The sequence below is a fragment of the Microcaecilia unicolor genome, chromosome 7, assembly GCF_901765095.1.
Source record: "Microcaecilia unicolor chromosome 7, aMicUni1.1, whole genome shotgun sequence".
In the NCBI taxonomy this organism is placed as follows: domain Eukaryota; kingdom Metazoa; phylum Chordata; class Amphibia; order Gymnophiona; family Siphonopidae; genus Microcaecilia; species Microcaecilia unicolor.
The window spans coordinates 173,550,678-173,559,814 of record NC_044037.1 but is presented as its reverse complement, the minus strand read 5'-3'; the positions used below and the strand labels follow the sequence as shown (position 1 = coordinate 173,559,814).

Sequence of the window (9,137 nt, the reverse complement as noted above, 5' to 3'; positions counted from 1 at the left end):
TGAAATGCTGGCATGCCCACAAAACGCCCATTTTAAACCACGTGCATTTATTGAGAACTGTGCGCTTTGCAATTTAGGCGCAGTTCTTTATAGCATACGCTTAGCAATTTCCGCACATAAATTCTGAAAATTGCCAATTAATGCTTAAGTGCTGTTATCAGCCAATTAAGTTACATGCACTATATATAATCCCGGGGATAATGCACAATAATGTCATTATCATGCTCTAAGGGGGCATTTCTATAAAGAAGACACTAACATTTACATGTCAAATATATGCATAAATGACTGCAGTATCGGCATATAAATGCATATCTGTGGACATACGTGCATGAATGCCAAAAATCCAGCTATGCACTATTTTGTAAATATGTGCATATCTTCCACAGTCTGTATTTCACAGGGAGGCATACACTTGGGCAGAGTCCGGGCACAACATGGGTAAGATTCAGACTTACATGCAGTGCCGAAGCGAGGGCAGGCTGACACCCGGGGCGGGTCACCGCTGCTCACCCCCCTCCCCCTCGGTGCAGCACGGTGCAACATCCCCCCTCTGGAGCGCACTCCCCCCCCCCCCGGAGTGCGTACTTATGAGGGAAGTGGCGAGGGAGGGGCGGGAGGGCCAAACCGCCCCGAGTGCACGTCGCTGGAGCGGCTGTCGGCTCCACTGGTTCCCTGCTCTCTCTGCCCCGGAACAGGAAGTAACTTGTTCTGGGGCAGAGGGAGCACGGAACCATCGGAGCCGACACCCCCCCCAGCGGCGTGCACCCGGGGCGGACCGCCCCACCCCCCTTCCTATGCCACTGCTTACATGGGTATACTTTTACAATACTATAAGAATACCATGGTGGTTATTTTAGAAGCCCTATTAATGTTTTGGACATCAGAAAGCACAAAAGCTTGGCCTGTGTATGGGTCAATTGATATATAAGATTGATCTACGTTGTGAATTATAAAGACCTGTTCTGTTTTCCAGTGGTGTTCCTAGGGGGGCTGACACCCCGGGCGGATCACCAATGCGCGACGCCCCCCCCCCCCCCCGGCGAAAGAACCCCCACCCCGCCCGGGTGCACGCCGCGGGGGGGGGGGGGTGCCGCGTGCCCTGCCGGCTCTTCGTTTTCATGCTCCCTCTGCCACGGAACGGGAAGTACCTGTTCCGGGGCAAAGGGAGCATGAAAACGAAGAGCCGACGGTGCGCGGGCACACCCCCAGCGGCGTGCACACCGGGGCGTGACCGACCCACCGCCCCCCCCCCCCCCCCCCCGGTACGCCACTGCTGTTTTCGAAGGCTTTGGTGCTTTTTGTGCTTTGGATTGTGTTTTGTACTTTGATCATCTGAAAATCAGCATTTAGATGTCTATATCACACACGGATGACCAAATCTCAATTTTATAAAGCCAGGATATGGACATTTAAAACTTCACTACATCCATATGGCAAGGGGAAGTAGTCTGGAGGTGTTGTAGAAGAGACAAGGGGGGGGTCAATAGATGGACATCCAGCTTCGATTGCAGAAGGGGAAGGTATGTCTGGGGTCCAAAAAGATGGCCATCTGTGTTTAGACCTGATACTTGGCACGTCCAGATTACAGAAAAGTGCTCTGATTTGAGTGGTTCTCCACTGGAAGAGGTAAGGGAAGTCACAGTAGGTAACTTTTTTGTCTCTGGAGGGCTCACAATTTTTAACATTAAAACAGAAAAGAAAATTACTAACAGCTATAGTGGAGTTGAACCAGCAACCTCTTGGTCTCTATGCTTGTTCTTAGCAGGCTGTTCTAACCATTAGGCTACTCCACCACATGGATAGCAGTGTGCTATTTTATAATATGGATAGTACAGCTCTACCATTAGGCCACCTGAGGCAGGGGCCTCAGGCAGCACGCTCCAGGAGCTGCATTCTCCCCTCCCTCCTCAACCCTTTACCTTATTATTTATTTCCGAAAGGCAGCAGTGGCTGTGATTCCCATAGGCTGCCCTGCTGCAAACACCAGCTTCTTATCTCACTGCAGCCAACCTCTTGATGTAACTTCCTGTTTCCTCAGAGGCAGGACAAAGTAGCGAAGAGGCTGGTGGCAGAACAGTCTATGGAATCACTGCTGCTGCCACATTTTGGGAAAAAAATTAAGGAAAGCACGATGAAGGGAGGGAGATGGGTGGGCGGCGTCTCATCCCTGCCTCAGATGGCAGATTGCCTTGGGCTGCCCCTGAATATGGATGTTCCTTTGCTGCCACACAGCTATTCATGTCCCTTTTCTTTTGCCCTGTTCATAGTTTGCATCTTTCAGTTTGTAAAATAGATGGTCATGCTCACCACCGCCAGCACTTGGACGTCCATTTATCATGTATTTTAGAACAGGCTGTATGTCAAGCAAATCCCTCTTCTAAACTACATGAGAAATGGATGTCCATATTGACATACAGTCTTGGGTGTCCATATTCTGAATTGGGCATCCTTTCTAAATCTACATGTTACATAGAGTTATAGAATTCTGTAAGTTACATGCATATCTCCAGCATCTAGACTCAATCATTTACAGAATACCTGGTTTATGGCTGGCATGGGCTTGCTCCTAACCACATATGCACATATATATACCCAGTTATGCTTGTATTCTCTAAAGGAAAGTAAGCACCTACTTTCTTTTACAGAATAGGCTCCTAATAGGTGCCTTCTTTATGGCATTGCCCTCCAAATTAGAGTAAATAGGGGCCTAACTATTTTGTTACAGTATGTATGAACTTCGAGACCCTTTTCAATAAAGAAATGTGCTCCCTTCTGTCTTAATCTGGATGGAAAAAAGCCATCCAAACATGATCAAGCTGTGATGTTTGCTTGAATAAGGAAGCCACAAATGCCTGCTCCCATTCCATTCACCACCAAGGATGCTGACTTCTGAAAATGTTTTTTTATTTATTGCAAGTCTTCCAGCTTTTACTATTACCCTAACTTTTTTACAGATACACATTTTACGATTGCTATTTTGTGCATAGTCAGACTTACTAGGTAAACTTTTTTTTATAAGTTTCAAAATAACATACCAAACAAATTAAACTTCTACAGCAAAGTGATAAGAAGCAAAGATAACACCTTAAAGCATTGTATGAAACAAAAGAAAAATATATCACTCGAGTCCCCATAAATGGGATCCAAGACTTATACAAGGAGAATAAGGACAAGTTTTTTTAATTTATCGAATTTTCAATTATAATTAAGCATAATACTTGTACAGAAAAGTATAGGCTGTCTCAACAACACTTTTTTACAAAAAGGATTTTAAAAAAAGAAGAAAAATTTGATTTTTTTCACCGACATTACTCAGTCCACTATTCTGGATGTTTAACAATGGAAAATTCAAATTATAAGCTACAATTCAGGAATTTGCTTCGTGTGACAAACCTAAAAAGTTACCAGTTAAATAAATATAAAGACAGCTATTTTATTGGGACACCTCAATAATTCTTTTAGCTGTTAAAAAAGCTGTAAGTTGGGAGGATAGAAAAAACACATACTTAATCGACTGGTATTTAATGACACATTTACATGAGTATCTTAAAAGAAAGTAGCCCCCAATTGAAGAACACCTGGCTTCATCAGCCAAAAATTGTCAACGTCTCTTCTGGGTTTCCTTGGAGACGTCTGGAAAGATTTGGATTCTCAGTTCCAAAAAAAGTTTTATCTTTATTTTAAAGAATACTTCATTATCCAGTTCTTATCAGGAGTCAAGGCAACAGTGTCAATCAAGTCGACGCCACCCACCAATTCATTATCTGAAAGCTCCAACAATGCAGAAATATCCATTCCTGGTTGCCTTGATCTTGCTGACTCATCAATGGTTTAGTAGGCAAATATTATACTTGTGAGAATGGCGGAATAATTTCTTCAACCATTCCTAGTATTTCTTTAATATATTTTCTCAACATATCTCATGGAGAAACTGTAAATTGTTTAGGAAAGTTAAGAAATCGGAGATTATTACTCCTTGAAAAGTTCTCCAGTTTTCCTCCTTAGATATGTCAGATCTTTAATAATGTCTTGATAAGACCTTATCTGCTGCATATCTTTCTCATGTTCTTTATTTTGTTGAGTTAAAGTTTCTACCTTAGAATCAATTTCTTTAGTTTTCTTTTCTAATACAGATAATTCTTGTGTCATTTTAAGTATTTGGGGACATAGTGCTTTAACCTAAATCCATTATTAAGGTCCATAAACTGTCCAAGGTTACTTCAGTGGGTTTAACTATAGATAGGAAACTGAGTCATTATTACCCTCGGATTCACTGATAGAAATTTCCTGCTCCACACTTGCAGCTTTAGACTCTCTCACTGCATCGGATATAACTGATGCCGTTCCTTCCATCAAGGTCCTAGGTTCTCCGTTGTTCCTCGGATGATTGAACTACCTTCCCGTCTCTCTTCTCCCACACCAATCACAGGTATTGGGGTTGAGGACACCAACAACGGGGAGCTACCACTGCTTGGTTGTAGGGGAGGAGCTCTCGTGTCAGGGCTGAGCGACAGCTCTAGCCCATGGAACGCTCCAGGGTCTCCATCCACCCCAGAATGGACCAGTGGGCTGCTTCCCGACATCGCTGGAACCCCCGCTCCTCCGAAGATATGTCTGCTAGCATTGGCACCTGAAGAAGGGGTTTGCCGCTAAGGGGCAGTGGAGGCAGGACGGCCTCTCCTCTTCGGCATGCTGAAAACGCAGAAAGATTCAGAGAGCTCAAAGGTATGTTAGACAGAATAAAGGACAATTAATCAAAGGAAATATGTTACAACTGACACAGACCAGGAGGCTATACATTTCAATGAGCATCAGACAGGAGCAAACCTAGCTCTCCGGATATACGTTTTGTGGCCAAACAAGTTCTCAGATGTGATAGATCAAGAATACATATTTAACTGGCTGGTGATATCTAAATGTACGTTTCGTCTTTCCATGTTTTCAGACATAGTAACATAGTAAATGACGTCAGATAAAACCAGTACGGTCTATCCAGTCTGCCCACAAGATAAACTCATTTTACATGGTATGTGATACTTTATACCCGAGTTTGATTTGTCCTTGCCATTCTCAGGGCAACAGACTGTAGAAGTCTGCTCAACACTGTTCTTGTACTAAGTTCTGAAGCTAATGTTGAAACCCCTTAAAATTTACACTCCAGCCCATCCATATCTAATCAGTCACAATCAGGGCATAGATCGTAGAAGTCTGCCCAGCCACCTGTTTTGCTTCCAATTACCGGCGTTGTCACCTAATCTCCACTAAGATTCCGTGGATCCATTCCTTCTTAACACAGGCAAAATCAACACCTACAAGTTGGTGCATGGCATTTGAGGAGGCTTTCTTTCTCTCCAATATGGACTGCAGGAAATGATTGGTAACCATAGGCACCCGGTATAAGAGGCTTGGGGAGGCTAAGCCTCCCCAGCACGCAAGCCCCAAGCGTCTCTCTCTCTCTCATCCCCCCACCCCCCGATGCAGCATCTATCCCTCTCACTCCCTCCCTGTGGTCGGTCCCTTTAATTTGATTTAGATCGCCCATTGCTGCTGGTAGCAGCACGGGCACACCAACACCATACCTTGCTTTGGGGCTTCGGCCTGACGCTGATGGCATGATGTGCCCCGCCTCCTCTGACCAGCCTTCCTTATGATGCGTCCAGCCCTCATAGAAGCAGGAAGGCTGGTCAGAGGAGGCGGGGCACGGCATGCCGTCAGCGTCAGGCCGAAGCCCCAAAGCAAGGTACGGTGTTGGCGTGCCGTGCTGCTACCGGCAGCAATGGGCGATCTAAATCAAATTAAAGGGACCGACCACAGGGAGGGAGTGAGAGGGATAGACACTGCATCGGAGGGTTGGGGGATGAGAGAGAGCCTGTCAGTAGCGGCCCTTTCTTTAGTGCCCTAGTCAGGGGAGGGGGATGTGATGGTGAGAGCTGGCATTAAACCCTGAACATTCCCGCTCAGAGCCATACATACCAGGGAGGAAGAATTTCAGCTTGATTTTCTGTTTCTGTTTTTAAAGCTGTTTTTGAGTTTGGTCAGGTTACTGGGACTTGCTTCCGTCTTTCACTTTTATAATTTCTATATTAAATTGAAAGCTGCTCTTTAAAACCAACAAGTCCAAGTAAAAAATGAAAGTACTAATTCTGCATTCCTTATTACTGCTGACTCAGTGGCGAAGCCAACTGTCAGCTAGTTTGGGGATGAAAATACGTTTAAATCTATCTGGTCAAATGTGTGTGGGGGGGTAGTTGATGTGCTTAAATTTGGATGCTTATATTCACTGTTTAGCATTGAAAAGGAGGGTCACCTAATTCCCATAATCCAACCTAATTACATCCCTTGGCATGGCCTGTTTTTTTAGCATCCGAAATGTATCCCCTCAGGTGGGAAATATTTTCAAAAGCAGAAGTTTGGCTGCTAAAACTTTCAAAATCTCCCCCAAAATGATTACAAAACTAAAGAAGGGAGGAGCATGGCCAAATCTGGCAGTGTCCAGTTGATTTTTGTTGGACATGGATGGAATGGAGGGCAGGGAAGAAAGGAGAAATGTTGGACAAGGATGGAGGGAAGGAAAGACAAAGGAAAGATGCACACGGATGGATTGGAAGGTAGAGAGGAGAAATGCTGGACATGGATGGAGGGGAAGGAAGACAGAGGAGTAGATGCACATGGATGGAGGGGAGTGGAGTGAGGTGAAATGCTGGATATGGATGGAGGGTAAATTGCTGAATTTAAGGGCTGGATTGGAACACTTTGAGGGCAGATGTTGAAACAGGAGAAATGATAGGGACAGGACTACAGATGGTAGACAGGATGCATAAGGACACAGGAGGACGGTGGACATGGTGAGAGAAAAAATATCAAATGGAAAGAAGACACTGTATAAAACAGAAGACACTGGGACCAAAGCTAATAGAAAAACTAAATGCTCAGAACAGCAAAGGTAGAAAACATTTTTTTTAATTCAGAATTTATTAATTGGAATATGTCAGCTTTTGGAAATGTGCATCTGTGATATTTTGCATGCAAGTTTCAATTTTTCTAGTTTTGCTACATACTAAGTCTGACTTCTTGAGGTAACTTTCCAGTTCAGTATTTTGCCTTCCTATCTGTTGTGTCATGTGTTTTTCATGTGTGATCAAGGTGCAGTATTCTGCTAGCATGTAGTATTTGCAGCCCTTTTTTTCAGTAGGTTCTGTAGTGGTGTTTTAGAGCCAGGTGTAATTATAGTGCTGCCTTTCCATGCATAAGGTTGTAGCTCGTCCTGTCCTTGGAATTAGTGCTGTTATGGTTTGTAAGGTTATGAGTGTGTTTTTGCACAAAGTTGTGCTTAGTGTTTTGCAGTTGAGCGATTGTGGTTAGTATATGCTTGAGCAACCACTTTATTCTTTGGCATATGATACATATCTAATATCTAAATTTAATAAAAGGTATTATTGTGATTATTTTATATTTAACTTATTTTTTTTCTCTGTGTTGTCAGACAATTATGGATGTAAGCCCCGCCCCCTTTAGCCTTCCCAAACAGTTAGGCCCACCGACCGCCTATGTTGGTAACTGAGGTTACCTGTGTCCTACTCCCACCCTCCCTAGGTGAGCTCCCTTTATATAGGGCAGTCAAGGGACAAGTATTGTCATTACACCATAACTGGTCAATCTTATACCTTGTTAACCCCTATCATAGTTAACCTTTTTACACTTGTGATCATATCAATATGTCCTTTATTCACTGTAATACATGTTATGTTTTAATCCTAAGGCAAACTATCTGGAGTCTTAGAGCTTGTCCTATCTGTCTTCAATTATCAGCTTTGAAAGATGAGATCAACAAACTCAAGAAAGAATTGGCTTTAACTAAAAAAGCATGCAGGATTACTCTATTCCCTGCCAATTTACCACCACCACTGTCACAGAGAATGCAACAACAGAGGAATAGATAGGTCACAGTAGGCTCAGGTAGACTAAGATCTGTGACACAAAAGCTGTCACCTTCCCAACATTTGCCCCTGTCAAATTCTTTTACTGTGCTGCATCATTATGATGCTGAAAATAGAAGTACTGTGGTGGAACAGAGGCTACGAAAGTAGCAAAACCCAAGAATCATCCCCCCAAAAAATGACAGATTGGTGAAAAGCAGAAAACCTCTTACTGCTCGGAGACTCCATTATCAGAGGCATTAACTTAGGAACACAGTTCAAGGGTTCCAACCTAGTGAAATGCCTTCCAGGATCTTCAGCTACCAGATGTACCGATCAAATTCTGAAAGTGATCCAAGAAGAGAGTGAGGCTTCGAATATTGATGCTTGTAATTCACTTGGGGACAAATGACCTGGCCAGACAATAGCAAATTTACAGCACAGAGAGCATTCCGAATGCTTGGGAGGGGACTGAAATCTTTGGTTCGGACTGTGGCTTTTTCTGAAGTAATTCCCACGTGGGGGAAGGGAGAAGAAAGACCTACTCAAAACAGTGGAGTTCAATAAGTGGCTTCAGTCTTGGTGTAAAGAAGAAGGTTTAGTCACATAGGAGTGTGAGGTAATAAGTGGAGAAATAACAGGCTGTACTGTAATGATGGGCTACATCTTTCGGTGACGGGAAAAAGGATCCTTGGGGGAGAAATTCAGACAGTATGTTTCTAGACATTTAAACTAGAAGGCGGGGTGACAAAAGGAAACAATGGAATTCAGAAAGTCACCCCAGAATAACTTGAAGGCAGAGGGAAAGGTCATCTAAATACAGAAAACCACCTAAATTCTCTACGCAGATGGAAAGCAATGAGCACAAATGCTAGATAAAAAGTCTAGATAAAAAGGTTCAAGACTTGCAAGCCCTGATGTTGAAGAAAACTTGAATATTGTTTCTATTACATAGACGTGGTTCAATGATTCCCATGAATGGGATGTGAGTATACATGGCTATAATCTTTTTAGAAAGGATAGAGAGGGCCGAAGGGGTGGAGGAGTGGCGTTGTATGCGAGAGACAATATCAGAGTGGCTGAAATGTGGGGCAACCTGGAAACAGGAAGAAGCTTTATGGATCGCCCTGGAAAGAGAAGATGGAACCTGTATCCACACGGGGGTTATCTACAGACCTCCGGCACAAATAGAGAAGCTAGACAAGGATCTGATAGAGG

At 43.7% G+C, this 9,137-nt stretch overlaps 1 protein-coding gene across 2 annotated transcripts in view; it reads left to right on the top strand.

Annotated features, from left to right (window-relative positions):
• Positions 1 to 9,137, top strand: part of LOC115474539 (uncharacterized protein KIAA2012 homolog) — a 42,632-nt gene that overhangs the window by 753 nt on the left and 32,742 nt on the right. The gene's annotated exons all lie outside the window — the stretch shown is intronic.